Genomic DNA, 16,072 nt, shown 5'->3' on the forward strand with positions numbered 1-16,072 from the left:
GCAAGGTTCATCACCAATCTCCAAGAAGCCAGAGGCACCTTCAGACGCCTGGAGAAGAAGTGGAGGAATAACAAGACAACTGATAACTATTCCAGCTACAAGGACTCCATTGACGGACTACTACAAGCTTCCTGCTCAAGAAACCCACGAATGACCCCACCGACCTCAAGAACTAAAGACTCTTCTCGCTCCTCCCCTTCGCAGCCAAAGTGGCAGAAAAAGCAGTCAACAAGGAACTGACACGATTCATTGAAGAGAACGCCGTCCTCGACCCATCCCAATCCTGATTCTGCAGCAACCACAGCTCCAAGACTTTTGTACTCGCCACCACAGAGGACATTTGCACCCTCCTGGACCATGGCCACTCCGCAGTCCTCAGCCTCCGTGACCTGTCTGCAGCCTAAGACACGGTCTCCCACAGCATACTAGTCACCCACACTGTTCCCTTTAAGGTGTGTGCGCGCGTGCACCTCTCTGCCTGCAAGCGCGCACTGCAGTGTGGAGCACGCACACACACCAGATATCTTGAGAGAGTTTATGCTGTCGCTTTAAAAAAAGCGAGCAGCGCAAAAAACTTCCTGGATGCGGCCGGTGTTTGAACTCGGGAGTGCAGGTAAGGCTGGCTGTCTGGCTTGGGGCATGGGGTTTGATGCTTGGGGCTGTTAGGAAAGCGCGGTGCGGGGCATATTGTGAGCTTTAGTTTAAGTATTCATGTTAATCACAGCCCCTCACGAGCTGTGATTAACATGAATACTTAGACAAAGGGACACAATGTGCCCCACACCACGCTTTACTTACAAGTGTACCGCAAGTTTAAAAACACAGCGAACCAACAATGAATGAGCGCGGGTACACAGAGGAGAAAGGGCAGACGTGGCCTGCACAAAACTGTACATCCAGCAGCAGAGGCCCATGCTCCGTGGGCTCTAGAAAATGTCAATAATGAGCATGCTTGCATAACAGTATGTGATGGTTTCGTTTGGACTATTTCACTACATTATTAAATTGCATTCATTCCTGATTTAAGTGCATGTTTTGCTGTGATAGCTGTGGGATCTTTATGCCGGTATTAGAACAAGAGAGGGCGGCGCCAATCATTTTGACTTAGTGAGTATGTTAGACCTGGCACCATTGGCGTGGGTCTCCCTTCCATTTTTGCAGTTGCCTCATGTATGTTTGCTGCTGTTAGATGCTTTGGGCACTGTGCCACTGCTGTCCAGTGCCACAGTGCAAGTGCTCCCTATTGTAAATTGATATATTAATCTGTGGTTCCCTGTTTGGCTATTTGGTTTACTTGTCAGACCCTAGTCTAGTGCACTGAGTGTGCCCAGGGGGTGTAACTACAAATGCTGCTGGTGGGCCTGCAGCACTCGTTGTGCCACCCACAGAAGCAGCCTTGTAAAATTTGTCTGAGGTCTGCCATTGCAGAGCCTGCGTGCAGTCTGGTACTGTCATGCTGACTGGGCAAGTGCACCCACTTGCCAGTCCCTATACCTTCCCTTTTCTTCATATCAGTCACCTCTATGGTAGGCCCAAGGGCAGGGTGCATTGTAAGTGTAAGGTAGGACAATCCCTGATGTGTGTGGCATGTCCTAATAGTGAATTACAGCCATTTTCGTTTTTCACTATTGCAAGGCTACCTGTTCTCCATAGGCCAGAATGGCTCAGCTCACCATCTCCAACTGGACACCAATCACGACAGAGGACACCACTACAACCATGAAAGGTACCCACTCAGGGGCACCCACTAACCCCTGTACCCTGCACATCTACCACAAAGCCGCGAACACCATCGCATCTGAACTACAATGAACCATCAACACCACCTTTGCAACAGGCACCTTCCCTGAAGACTGCAAGCGTGCAGAATTGAGCTTCCTGCTCAAGAAACCCACAGATGACCCCACCGACCTCAAGAACTAAAGACCCTTCTCGCTCCTCCCCTTCACAGCCAAAGTGGCAGAAGAAACAGTCAACAAGGAACTGACACGAGTCATCGAAGAGAACGCCGTCCTCGACCCATCCCAATCCTGATTCTGCAGCAACCACAGCTCCAAGACTTCCCTACTCGCCACCACAGATGACATTTGCACCCTCCTGGACCAAGGCCACTCCGCAGTCCTCAGCCTCCTGGACCTATCTGCAGCCTTCGACACGGTCTCCCACAGCATACTAGTCACCCACACTGTTCCCTTTAAGGTGCGTGCGCGCGCGCACCTCTCTGCCTGCAAGCGCGCACTGCCGTGTGGAGCGCGCACACACACCAGATATCCTGAGAGAGTTTGCACAGTCGCTTTAAAAAAGCGAGCAGCGCGAAAAACTTCCTGGATGCGGCCAGCGTTTGAACTCCGGAGTGCAGGTAAAGCTGGCTGTCTGGTTTGGGGCTTGGGGTTCGATGCTTGGGGCTGTTAGGAAAGCGTGGTGCGGGGCATGTTGTGAGCTTTAGTTTAAGTATTCATGTTAATCACAGCTCCTCACGAGCTGTGATTAACATGAATAGTTAGACAAAGGCACACAATGTGCCCCACACACCACTTTACTCACAAGAGTACCGCAAGTTTAAAAACACAGCGTGTACTTTCAATTTATTCTGAAAGTACACGCTGTGTTTTTAAACTTGCTGTAGTCTTGTTAGAAAAGCGTGGTGCGAGGCATATTGTGTGCTTTAGTTTAAGTATTCATGTTAATCACAGCCCCTCACGAGCTGTGGTTAACATGAATACTTAGACAAAGGCACACAATGTGCCCCTCACCGTGCTTTACTTACAAGTGTACCGCAAGTTTAAAAACACAGCGAACCAACAATGAATGAGCGCGGACACACAGAGGAGAAATGGCAGACGTGGCCTGCACAAAACTGTACATCCAGCAGCAGAGGCCCATGCTCCGTGGGCTCTAGAAAATGTCAATAATGAGCATGCTTGCATAACAGTATGTGATGGTTTCTTTTGGACTATTTCACTACATTATTAAATTGCATCCATTCCTGATTTAAGTGCGTGTTTTGCTGTGATAGCTGTGGGATCTTGATGCCGGTATTAGAACAAGAGAGGGCGGCGCCAATCATTTTGACTTAGTGAGTATGTTAGACCTGGCACCATTGGCGTGGGCCTCCCTTCCATTTTTGCTGTTGCCTCATGTATTGTTGCTGCTGTTCGATGCTTTGGGCACTGTGCCACTGCTGTCCAGTGCCACAGTGCAAGTGCTCCCTATTTTAAATTGATATATTAATCAGTGGTTCCGTGTTTGGCTATTTGGTTTACTTGTCAGACCCTATTCTAGTGCACTGAGTGTGCCCAGGGTGTGTAAATCCAAATGCTGCTGGTGGGCCTGCAGCACTGGTTGTGCCACCTACAGAAGCAGCCTTGTAAAATGTGTCTAAGGTCTGCCATTGCAGAGCCTGCGTGCAGTCTGGTACTGTCATGCTGACTGGGCAAGTGCACCCACTTGCCAGTCCCTAAACCTTCCCTTTTCTTCATATCAGTCAACTCTATGGTAGGCCCAAGGGCAGGGTGCATTGTAAGTATAAGGTAGGACAACCCCTGATGTGTGTGGCATGTCCTAATAGGGAATTACAGCCATTTTCATTTTTCACTATTGCAAGGCTACCTGTTCTCCATAGGCCAGAATGGGCTGTTAGAATTATTACATTTTATAGTCCTAACTGACTCCGAGAACATGGTAGAAATTCGAGTTTAGTATGCCTGGACTCAGAATGATAAAATACATCTTTTAGTGAAGTTGGTTTTAACATTCTGTGTTTGCAAATACCACTTTTAGAAAGTAGGTATTTGCTTGCCTAACCTTTCAAGCCTTAGAAGACATGGGTCCTAAGCTTATCGAAATAAAGAGAGTCAATAAAATATAGGCCATAATAGGAAACTATATTCTTCCTCTGTCCAGCCGGACAGGGTATTTATTTTGACCAAAATCAAAAACAGATATGCGAATAGTAAGAGGCACAGTCTTGTACCTTACTCTAGAAGGACAAACAACACATGGAAAAGGTTTGCACAGGCAAAGAAGAGCAATACTGGACACTTTTACATCAGTGTTAAATTAAAGTTTTCCAGTTAGTACTACCACACAACAAGGTTCAACACAATGGCTATGTTGCAAGAGTACTGGGCATAGTCTGACTATACCCAGTACTCTTGCAACATAGCCATTGTGTTGAACCTTGTTGTGTGGTAGTACTAACTGGAAAACATTAATTTAACACTGATGTAAAAGTGTCCAGTATTGCTCTTCTTTGCCTGTTCAAACCTTTTCCATGTGTTGTTTGTCCTTCTAGAGTAAGGTACAGGACTGTGCCTCTTACTATTCGCATATCTGTTTTTGGTTTTGGTCAAAATAAATACCCTGTCCGGCTGGACAGAGGAAGAATATAGTTTCCTATTATGTCCTATATTTTATTGACTCTCTTTATTTCGATAAGCTTAGGACCCATGTCTTCTAAAGCATAATTTTCCATGGTCCTCAGCTAACTGCTTGGGTTCCCTTGTTACACTAATAACCTTTCAAGCCTGCCTCTGCTAGGTTGTGTATTCCTTTGTCTGGTTTTGTGAGTGACAGAGCTGGGGGATTCCAAGAGACAGGATGAGTTGGCCCAGTGGTGAATAGAGAGATCTGCAGTGGGAGGAGTTGCACCTGAACCTTGAATAGGGCTTTGCCTGCCTTCCACAATGCTTGCTCCACCTCCTGGGGAAAGGAGAAGTCTGGTAAACAGAGTGCTTCAGAACTGGTTTGGACTGGGCAAAGGCCCTTCTCCCCTCAGAGACAAAAGATTTTGGGGTATAAATATTGGGACCCTGATCCCATGAAATTAGATCACGGTTGGACTACAAGAAGAAACCTTTACCGAGGAGAGGAACCTGAAGAAACTGAGGAGAGACTATTCCCAAGCTGAAGTGCTGCTTGGGGGATTGGCCTGCAGTGATTGCCTAACTGCCAAAGAAAGGAGAAAGGAACTTTGTGTACTTTGCTTTCAACTTGTGAAGGATCTCCAAGGGCTTGGAAAAGAGCTTGCCTCCTGTTGAAGTCTCAGGGACAACAGACTTCAATCCCCAGCTCCCCAGAGTTCTTGTGGAAGTGCCTGCTGCTGTTTTGGGCCTTCTGAGGAACTGCGTGTCGCAAGGAGCTGTAAGCGCGATGCAACGAGATCGAAGCAGGTCGCCGTCGCTGCTGCTGCTGTCGCACTTCTGAACCAGGGTGTCATTGCTGGAGTTGTCGCACTGCACAGCATCGGGAGAAGCGTGTCGCAATGAAGAGGAAGCGTGTCGCCGTCGCTGCTGCCTGCCGTCGCATTTCTGAACAAGGGTGTCGCCACTGGAGTTGTCGCACTGCACTGCATCGAGAGAAGAGTCTCGCAAAGAGGTGGGAGCATGTTGCCGTCACTGTGCCTGCCGTCGCACTTCTGAGCAAGAGTGTCGCCGCTGGAACTGTCACACTGCACCGCATCGAAGAAAAGCGCCTCGCATCCCCGAGAAGCGCACCGCCGTCGGAGCTGCTGCCGTCTGTTCGTGGATGTCGCCACTGTAGTTGTCGCATTGCGCGGAAGCTTCTCCCACCGTGGGTGAAGAGTGTCGCAGCCGAAGCTGTTGCCGTCGCAACGCTGAACAAGGGTGTCGCCGCTGCAGTCCACACATTGAACAGAGAACTTCAAGCATCCCCGGCGAAGCATGCCGCATCTGGAAGATCTTCCCGTCTTAATTTCTTTGCACCTGAACTTTACCGCATTTCCCTCGCTGCGACATTGCTTGTCTTGGAAGCGCAACGCATCGTAAGGTACATTGACGCAAAGTGTTGCATCTTAAGAACGGAACTAAACTAAGCTAAATCTACCATCTTAAAGTAACAGTATTGTGTATTTCTGTCGTTTATGGTCTTGTGGTAAATATATATAAAGTATACTTATTTTTTATTTAAAACCTTGTGTGGGGTCCATCTGTAGTGTTGTCACTGGGTTACTGTATGTGGTCACAAATGCTTTACGCACTGCCTCTGAGATAAGCCTGTCTGCTCCTGCCAAGCTACCAAGGGGGTGAGCAGGGGTTATTTTAGGAGTGTAATCCCCTTATCCTGAATGGAGGCAAGGGTCCCTATTTGTCACAAGTACCTACCTGTGCCAACTAGAGACCCCCAAATCTAACATTGGTGGTCAGAGGTGAGGATTCTGGACTTGCATTTGTGACTCATGTACACTGATTGATGAACACTACTTAGTGAGTGCAGACCATAACGCAACCACATACTTTTTGGTAGATTCCTTTTTTAATTTTCTGTTTTTGAAAGACTCCTGATTCAGTTGTAGTAGAGAGAGCAGAATCCATAGCTTCTATTGATCTTGAATGGGAAGAAGGGAAATGTGAAAGCTACAAAGTAAAGCACCTGAAGTACTTCTGCAAGAAATTCAAGGTTGTCACTGTTGGGTGCACCAAGAAGGAAGAGTTCTACAAGGCGCTGAGGGCCTGGGTAGAAGCAAGGAAAACCCCTGAAATTGAGGAGGGGGATGACCAGGCAGTTGTACAACAGGAAGAGCCTATGGGCTCAAGAGGAAGGAAAGTACCTTCCTCCGCAGGTAGCATTTCTTCTGGCAAGAGTCTGTCTCCAGAGGAGTTGGAGGACAGGGAGAGATCAAGAAGGCATGAAATGGAGATGACCAAGTTTAAGGTGAATAGGCAACTGGAGATAGAAAATAGGTAGTTAGATATAGAAGAAAATAAAATACAGTTTGAGCATGAAAAAGGTTTGAGGGAGTTGGAGTTTAAAACCAAAAGTTTGGAGGTTACTCCCTCTGGTGGCAGCGTACCATCAGTGTCTGTGGAGAGTAGAGTGTATATTCCCAAAGATGTGGTGAAAGAGTTCTACAAAAATGATGATATTGGTCAGTGGTTCAGAGCCTATGAGGTAGCCTTGTCTTCCCACCAGGTCTCTGAGAGAGATTGGGGAGTGGGGTTGTGGGAAAGGTTCCTTAGTGAGGGGCTGGACACACTGTTAGACTTGCCTTCTGAAATCCACAATTCATACTGCCACTTGAAACAGAGGTTCAGGAAATGCAAAAAGTTGGAAAACAGTACCTGGGTTGAATATGTCACTTTCTTTCGCAGAGCACTGAATGGTTGGGTGAAGGGCAGCAAGGTTAATGATTTTCAAGGACTCTTTGATTTGATTGCATGGGAACACTTGTCTGATAATTGTTTTTCAGAGCTGCACCAGCATCTGACAGTTAGCAAGCTGACTAACCCTAGGAAGTTTGCTGAGGAGGCGGACCGCTGGGTGAGCACCCGGGTCCACAAGGGTCACATGGGAGACTCAGCCAAAGGTGGGCAGTGTCCCCAGCAGAAGAGTGGGGGGACAAGGGTAAACAAAAGGAGTTCCACAAAGGGCCCCAAAGTAGTCCCCAAGGGAACCAAGGGAGAGGTTCCCAGCCTCCCCTGTGAGAAAGCAAGGGTTCCCGACAGGTAGTCCTGTTCCACAGGGAACCCTGAAATGTTACAAGTGTGGCAACCTGGGTCATAAGGCAAATGATACCAGGTGCCGTCTGTTTGGTAAACCAGCACACACTGATGATCCGCCCTGGCAGATGGCTAATGTAGCCTTGGGGAGGAGATTGATATCCAAGGTGGGTGGCGTCCCACACATATGACCCTTGTCTCTTTAGGAGACTGTGAGATGGTCCAACAAGCTCAGCTTCCCAGGAACACTAAGAAATATGGGCAGTGGGTGACCGTCAATGGCCAAAAGGTGGAGGCTCTTAGAGATACAGGAGCCAGTGTGACAGCTGTCAGGTATCACCTGGTGTCTCAATAGCAGATTATCCCGCATGCATTTTGCCGAGTTGTTGCCTCGGACAACAGAGAGAGTCACTGTCCAATGGCTCAGGTTCCCTTTGAGTGGGTGGGGTCTCCGGTACTCTTCAGGTAGCTGTGAGACCCGCCATGCCTGTTGACTGTTTGTTGGGGAACGATTTAGAGAGCTCACCCTGGCAGAAGGTGGAGAAGAGTACTCACTTGAAGATGGTGGGTCTGCCTGACTGGGCGTGCATGACCATCGGGTCAATGGCAACCAGTAGGGGTGCTCCAGAGGACCTGGAGCCTGAGAGGGAGGTCCAGGAACCTGCCTTAGAGAGAAGTGGCAGGGGCGCAGGAAACCGGCCCCGAAGATCCCACGGCCCAGGAGGAGGTAGACCCCGAGGGAGATGCCTTGGAGCCTACCGGGGAACAAGTAGCTGAATGGGATGACCTGCCTGAGCTGACCCATTGGCAGCAAGAAGGAGACCCCTCCAGGGAAAAATTCTGCAGGGAGCAGAGAGATTGCCCTTCTCTTGAGGGCTTGCGGCAACAGGCTGCAAGCCAGGCAGCAGGTGATCAGTCCGAATCACATTTGATTTACTGGGAGAATGGCCTCCTGTATAGTGAGCCTAAGGTTGCTGAACCTGGGTCAGCCCGTGTGCTGGTGGTACCCCAGAAGTTTAGAGCCTTCCTACCGGGGCTGGCCGGATGTGCCGTTAGCAGGACATTTGGGGCAGAACAAGACTTCTGAGAGGCTTGTCACCTACTTTCATTGGCTCCAAATGCGCAAGAGTTCAGACACACATTGCAGGACCTGTCAGACTTGCCAGGCAAGTGGAAAGAGTGGGAGGAAGCACAAGGCTCCCTTCCAGCCATACCCTGTGGTCAGTACCCCCTTTGAGCTGGTGGGGATTGACATTGTGGGGGCTACTGGACCCCAAGACAGCCATGGGCAACAGGTTCATCCTGGTCTTGGTGGACCATGCCACCCAGTACCCGGAAGCCATACCTCTGAGGACAGTGACAGCCCCCATGGTGGGACGAGCACTGACGGGAATTTCTCCCAAGTGGGATTCCCTCGCGAGGTAGTGTCTGACCGGGAGACCAACTACATTTCTAAGTATATGAAGTCCCAGTGGCAGGAGTGTGGTGTAACTTACAAGTCTACCACTCCTTACCACCCCCAAGGAAATGGGTTGGTTGAAAGGTTCTACCAAACCCTGAAGGGCATGATAATGGGTCTTGAGGAACCCATGAGGCGTAAGTGGGATGTCCTCTTACCATGCCTACTCTTTGCATACCATGAGATGCCACAGAAATCTCTAGGGTTCAGTCCCTTTGAGCTTCTCTATAGACACCCAGTCAGAGCACCTCTGAGTCTGGTCAAAGAAGGCTGGGACCAATCTCCCAGGAAACCTCCCCAGGATGTATATAGCTACATGGTGGCTCTCAGGAACCAGACTCGGCATTTCAGACAACTCGCTGAGGCAAATCTGGAAGCCAGCCAGGAGGAGATGAATCGATGGTATGTCCAGAATGCCACTCTGGTAGAGCTTCAACCTGGCCAGAAAGTGTGGGTCATGGCCCCCGTGGAGCCTTGCACGCTCCAGGATAAGTGGACCGGACCATTTGAGGTTGTGAAGTGTAGTTCCTATTTTCCCAATAGGCTCTGCGCATTGGAATAATATATCCTATAGATTTGACATAGGACTGAGGTCAGCTAGGTCTCTATCGAATATACTAAACTTAATTGTGTGTGTGTGCCAGCTAACTCAGAGGTCACTAGAACCGTTCTCGAATACACAAGAAGGGATTAGTTTCTGATAACCACATAAACATGACAACTTTGTTTCCCGAACATCTCTCTCAGAGTCGCGGAAAAAATAGATAAGTATTTCAGTATTTCACTCAGTCAATCGTGCATGCTTCGTTTCCACAGAGTTGTAGAGAAATAGAGAGACGGGCGTTTTCAATACAAGGGTTTATTGAACAGTCTTCTTTCTCATGCAAGAGAAGTGAACTGCCACAATCGTTATGCAGGCTGCAAAGTATAATGCGTACGACGTAAACAGTAATATAAAATAATACTGTAAGAGCATTGTATGGTTTCTAAGCCATATAAAAATACATACATAAATAACATTGACTAAAATACTCAACTGGTGCTTCTAAAATACGCGTACCCCAATGTACCTAACCTAAGTCTAGTACGAGGGAAGAAGTAAGTATTGTGTAGCATAGGTTTTTGTTTTTTTGCCAAGAATATACCAAAGGTTTCTCTAGGTTCTAATCTGCTCCATACCTTGTTAGAATGAAGGAGGTCTGGTATCTCTGTCTCGGAACTCGATTTCCCAACACCCCGCAAGGGGAGCAGAAAATACTGGAGCTGGATTCTCGGCAGGAGAAAGGCAGCTTCTTGATAAGTGCGTCAGTTGGAGAGTCGGCTTCTTTCTGCACTTGCTGTAGTGAGCTGCGTCGGGCAAGTAGGTTTTCGAACTGCTCCGAACCACCGTATCTTGCTAGAGCAACTGAAGATACATTTATACCTTGAAGGTGTTTAGGAATGCCATAGTTTGACGTAAAGTCAGGCATATGAACGTCAGGAAAGAACCCCTAGGGAATAGTTGTTCTTTGTAAAGTAACTGAGTTCTTGGACAAATCAATATCAAAACAAGGGAAGTTCCCTAACTGCTTAAGCTGGTTTTCCAAGAAATCGTTGTGACGTTTGGTATGAGTTGAAGTAGCCATGCCTGTATTTGGGTAGCATGGGCTATGCCTAAATAAGGGCTTGATTTCTATGCCTATTTAAGGGCAATGTGAATTGTACCTATATAAGGGCATGAATTGGGAACATTCACTCGGAGCTTAAAACGCCACACAACACCCACTCCACTTTCTTATGTACAACATTACTAAGTTCTAAACACATAAAAACGTGTCTAAACATGATGTGTTAAAACCCACCCAAAATACATAAAAATGCATTGGTACTGGTTGTACACGTAAAGCATATGTGCTGTACGCATTTAAAGCAATGTTTTATTCAAAGCATATAGTTGACATTTGAAAATGCTATCCGAATGAATCACGAAAATACATTTCTGAAATGGCTCTTAATTACGGAAGAAAAAGTCGAGACCATTCCATGGCAGATTATATAAACTGTTTGAATGTGGGCAAGGTCAAATATTGTCTCTTGAAAGTTTTCAAAGAATTCTAGTTCTCTATGAATAGTTCTACTTTAAGCAGATTACTTTGGACCAAAAAATGAAAAAATACAAATTTGGAAAAACAAAAGTTTGATCATAGAAAAAATAGAGTTCCAAAGTCAGAAACTTTATTTTGAAAAATGAAGGTCGAATTCAGAGTCTCTCAGAACACTGCGTGACAAATCAAAAGTCAGTGTTATTGTTTGGAGAAAACATCAAATCTTCTAAGTTTGAAAAGAATGTGTCTACCATTGTAGGTGAAAGTTGGATTACTTCGTTAAGAAGATTAACCGCACATAGATGTGAAGCATCGTCATCAGCGTTGGTCACATTAGCAATGTACGAATTGGAAGGTACCTGTGTGCCGCTTTCCTCTCGTACCTCACCGTCAACATTTTCCGTCTGCGAGATCTCAATGAATGCCGTCATCAGAATTGGTAGCTGCTGGGGACAACACAGTGCATGAGCCATCACAGGTCCAAGCAAAGTATCATCATCCGTTGGCATGACTGATGGGAGTGTGAGACAGATGTCTAACACGCATTCTTCTCCGCATAGCAGGCATCGTAGAACAGGTAAGATGCAATCTTGCCAGATTGGTCTGAATGACATAAACCATGTGGTATTCAATTCTCTGAAACAAGTTAATTCCAAAATTTGCACTATGCGCTCACGACACTTCATCGCCAGTAGAGTATTTTCAACTGTGATCTGGGTGTCTGCTGTGTATTAGCTTGCCATATCGAAGCAGTAGGAGCAAAAATAGTATCCCTGCAGCGAGTCCTAAAATGAGAGGCAGTCTGCCAAACACAGGGTGCACGATGTTTGGAAATATTCCTAGGACAGCTTCAAAAGGTGCTAACAGTCCCGAAAAAATCATCTTAAATACATGTACAATACCACTCGTATCAGACATGTTTAAGATATGACCTAACATTTCTGAGAAATGTACAGGGCAATTTGTAGTTAAGAGTGTGTGCATCTCTGTAGAAGTCTTTGCGACTTGCAGATCATAGTTCTCCTTGGCCGAGGTCAATTGCACAGTTTTCTGTAAAAGAATGGCTTTAATTCTGCTTAAAGTATCAATTCGTATAGAAGAGATGTTCAGTGAAGGCTATATCCGCAACTTCCTGGTCTGTCTTGGTTTTTGGAAGCAATACTTGCATACAGTAAGTGACCCTGGCTGACATAGTTACGAGATAGGCTAAACCTGGCAACATGCCACAGCAGCTGTGATCATTCAACATAATGTAACTTCCATTAGAAAGTTGTCTAAAAATTGGATCAATCACTTCAGCTGGTGAACCTTGCAGGTGGTGGGATAAATTGTTGAGGGAAATCATCGCAGGCCCCATGTTAGTTTATACCCTGACTAAGGAGAGAGCCTCTTAGTACGTTTTCACAATTTTTACCACTAAGAAACACTTCTTTCCCCCCACTCAAACATCTGTGTGTGTAAGGTAATTCCCAGGATGTCTTGATGTATTCTTTACCAAACCTTTCATATATGCCTTCTGGTATATGTTTTAAGAAATACTGAAAATGGAAAACAGGCAGAGAGATTGTACTGTGTATTAGCCATTCAATGGCTGGTTTTTCAGCGACTGTAAATGGCAATATTTCCAGTTTTTCAATGCTCAGCACCGTATAGTCTGCTCCCCTCTGTGCCAGTTTGATCTGTTTATCAGTGAGATTGAATTCAGAAAACAGTGAGGTGGTATTGATTAAACGCCAAGGCACATAGCCTGAACTAAGGTTTTGTAACGTCCAGCCTAATAGCATGATGGAACGTAGTTGTGACTGACCATATTGCACATGACCAAGTCCTGTTCCATTATGTCTATGGCAGAGGATACTATGCTGTCCAAAGAATATATCCTGTACGACAGAGTTGTTAAACCATTGTCAACTACAGAGAAAGATTTCTCTAAATTAATACGATCAATTTCTCGTATTGGTTCTGCAGTCTCTGCTTGTGTAATCTTCCATGCTTCATTATAAGCAGCATAGATACCGGCGTATATAAAACGTTTATGACGTGGTTTAGTAGGTCCTTGTAAGAAGTCCCTCAGGTCAGCGCCATCTTTAAGTAAAGATAAGTGTTTTGCTTCCTTTAGTGTAGACTTGTGTAGCCATTCAAGGCACAGTTTCCCCACACTGTATGTTGTTACCATTCCTGGATGCTGTCTCTGAACTTATCTTGGATCTGGCCTAGTGAATGTGAACCCTTGTGTCTTATTCAGGAATCTATCTTGACAGTTGTTTGTGTCTGTGGGCCAGATTAACCATTTTTCTAATCTGGATCTGTTCTGTTGTGAAGCAAAATAGTATGTACGTCGACCACCCCTTCTGAAGTGTTACTGGTGTTAGGTGTAGGTGTAGGTATGGACAGTTTGTTTAAATCTTTGATCTTGGCTAACCCAAGGCAAGATGTCTGTTGGACAGTGTCATTCAAAAACCTTATTTGCTCTGGGATGATGCAGGCTCTAAATAAAGCTTCTAAACTCTGCCAGTCTTTTGTGCCCCAGACAGTTTTTGTCTTAATGTTGTCTTTATAAAAGTCAAAACCTAACGTAGACAGCTGAGCATAAAAGGCCGCAGAATACATTTGCTTGGTATTTGTCAACATACTTTTCATTCCTGTCCTATTAACATTTTTAAAGTAAAATTATTCTGGATGTGAAACATTAAAACCTGAAAAGTATGGAAATTTGCCAGAAAATGTTTTTGAGCTACCCTTTGGTGGCGTCAGACAATGTTCCCATTTGTTATATTTCAGTACATTTCTAGGATTTGCAGATCTATGCAAGAAATGATGACCATAGTGATGATAACAATATGTCTGTTCATATTCTGATGAACCCTCTAAGTATTCATGATTTGTACATTTTGCAGACATTTCTAAGTCTGACATCACAATATTAACAGTCACAAAGTCCCAATCATCAGAAAAGGTAGTAGAAGTAATTCAAGGAAATCTTGAACTGGTGTAGAATCTTCAACAGCTCAGCCGAACCAAAAATGTATAGGAACGGCTGTGATGTTCACTGATGACAAGTCTCTTTGTTCACGATGAGATGATTTGTGCGGCCTCAGGAGTAAGTTGATGTTCTTACTTGCTGTGTCCTTTTTAACATATCTCCCATTTATCAGCATTCCCAAAGTTATTACAAGAGTCACCAAAGTAGAAGAAAAAGTACACCCAACATAATCCAAATCCAATCCATGGTGAAACCAGATAAGTCGTTTCCAGTTGATTAAAAAGTTCTGTTGCTTGTTCTTTGAAAGTTCTTTTTACTGGCGTCGTTTCAGGTTCGCTGGGATCCTCGGGAAATGTATCAAAGTTAATGAAATAGCCAGAGGCAGTTCTGTCAATTGTAGGGATTGCATCAGGATTTGTTGAAATCGCTAGAACCACTTGATCACTTGTTACATTTTTATAGTCAGTTGCTATTTCATTGTAGACAGGCGTTTTTTGACGAACTTTTATTTGGGTCTCAAGAGGTACAAGTTCCATGGCTTTTTTGCATAGTACTTTTTTCGCACTGCAGATTCTTCAAAGGTGATGAGTCTCTTAGTTTGAACCTCTTGGATAGTAGCCATATTAAGGTGTCTGCTACATTTTTGGAGTCCACTTGGCCTACTGCTTAGTATCGGCCACAGGATGTGGTTTTACCTGGTCGATGGACACAAACCTGTTCTCCTTTTTACCAGCAAGGGGCGGCAGTAATACTGTTCTTGATCCGTGGATGGCTAGGGCAGGTGCTGGTTGTCTGTAAGAAGGCCCAAATTCCTTCTTGCCCACAATCCTTTCTCTGACTAGATCCCCAAACTTTGGAATCCAGAGAGGCCTTGCTGGGATGGTCGGTTTCTCTTCAGTGGTTGTTGGCTTCAGGAATACGTTACTTTGTCTTTTTCTTATTTTATTTAAGTCCTGTAAAACCACTGAAGTCTGACAGTCGAGATCCAAAATAATCATTCTTGTTCCAAAAAGGATTTCGTATGGAGTGATACCACCTAGAGAACTTCTTGGTAGATTATTAAGACTATGTTGGACACTTATTAGATGTTTGACCCACCCGTCACCCGAGCCTAATACCCTAGCTGTTATAGATTGCTTTATGTCCTGGTTTTTTCTCCCCACTACCGAATTTCCCTCAGGATGGAATGGGTTAAAGTACCGCAATGCAATGCCCAATTTGGCCATAGCCTCTTTGTAAGCTCGAGAGCTAAACACAGGACACTGGTCAGAATGTAGTGTGCCGACTGCGTATGTGCCGACTCGCAAATCTTCTATAACATTTCAAGCGTCAGCCGAGCGCTGAGGCCACATCCAAATGAATCTTGTCTTAATATTTGTGGGACCGCATTTGTCCACAGGGACGTCTGCGTGTAGAAAGTCTAATGCTAACAATAGTGTCTATACTGGGCTGGCTACACTGTAGTCATGTATCTGGCGGCGTTCCCTGCTGAAATCTCTGTTGCAGTTATAGCAGTTTATTGCAAATGTGTGAATGTGACCATTCATCCCTGGCCACCAGTATGTCTCTTTTAATTCTAGTATAGATTTAGAGATCCCCTGATGTATCAGATCTTCTCCTAAATGTGCTTCGTGTATCAAAGCTACTCTACATTTCCTGTTTGGAATTACTCTATCTCCCACTCCAGGAATTCGAGCAAAAGGAACAGAGTTTGTGTCAATTATGTATGAATATTTGAGTGGATAGTTTTGAGGTAACGCTGCACCGCTGCCTTTGCCTGTGACATTGACAGCTAGCATTATTTCGCCGTCTATTTTCCTTTTTGAACGAGTGATTGCAGCTATGGAAGCCGTTTGCCCAGCTGCCTTCGCGGCTTCATCAGCCAATGAATTCCCTGCAACGTGAACGCCATCACGTTAATGGCTCAGTGTATGTATCATGTGAGCCTTTTGTAGTTCTTGTCGTAACTGAACTACTTGTTCCCAAAGCAACTTATGCTTGCTTGTGCCACCTTTTGCATCTTTGTAACCGTTTTGAATCCAGTTTTGCAAGTATTCATTGTAAGATTGAACACAATAATACGAATTGC

The 16,072-nt window shown here is 45.5% G+C and overlaps 1 protein-coding gene across 2 annotated transcripts in view; it reads left to right on the top strand.

Annotated features, from left to right (window-relative positions):
- LOC144755783 (proto-oncogene Mas-like) overlaps positions 1–16,072 on the top strand; it is a 285,818-nt gene that overhangs the window by 233,036 nt on the left and 36,710 nt on the right. For both annotated transcript variants that reach the window (XM_078645023.1, XM_078645024.1), the window contains one exon: positions 11,260–11,577. The gene's annotated coding sequence lies outside the window, so the exon portion shown is untranslated. The remainder of the gene's footprint in view (positions 1–11,259; positions 11,578–16,072) is intronic.

Source organism: Lissotriton helveticus, chromosome 5_1 (assembly GCF_964261635.1).
Source record: "Lissotriton helveticus chromosome 5_1, aLisHel1.1, whole genome shotgun sequence".
Classification (NCBI taxonomy): domain Eukaryota; kingdom Metazoa; phylum Chordata; class Amphibia; order Caudata; family Salamandridae; genus Lissotriton; species Lissotriton helveticus.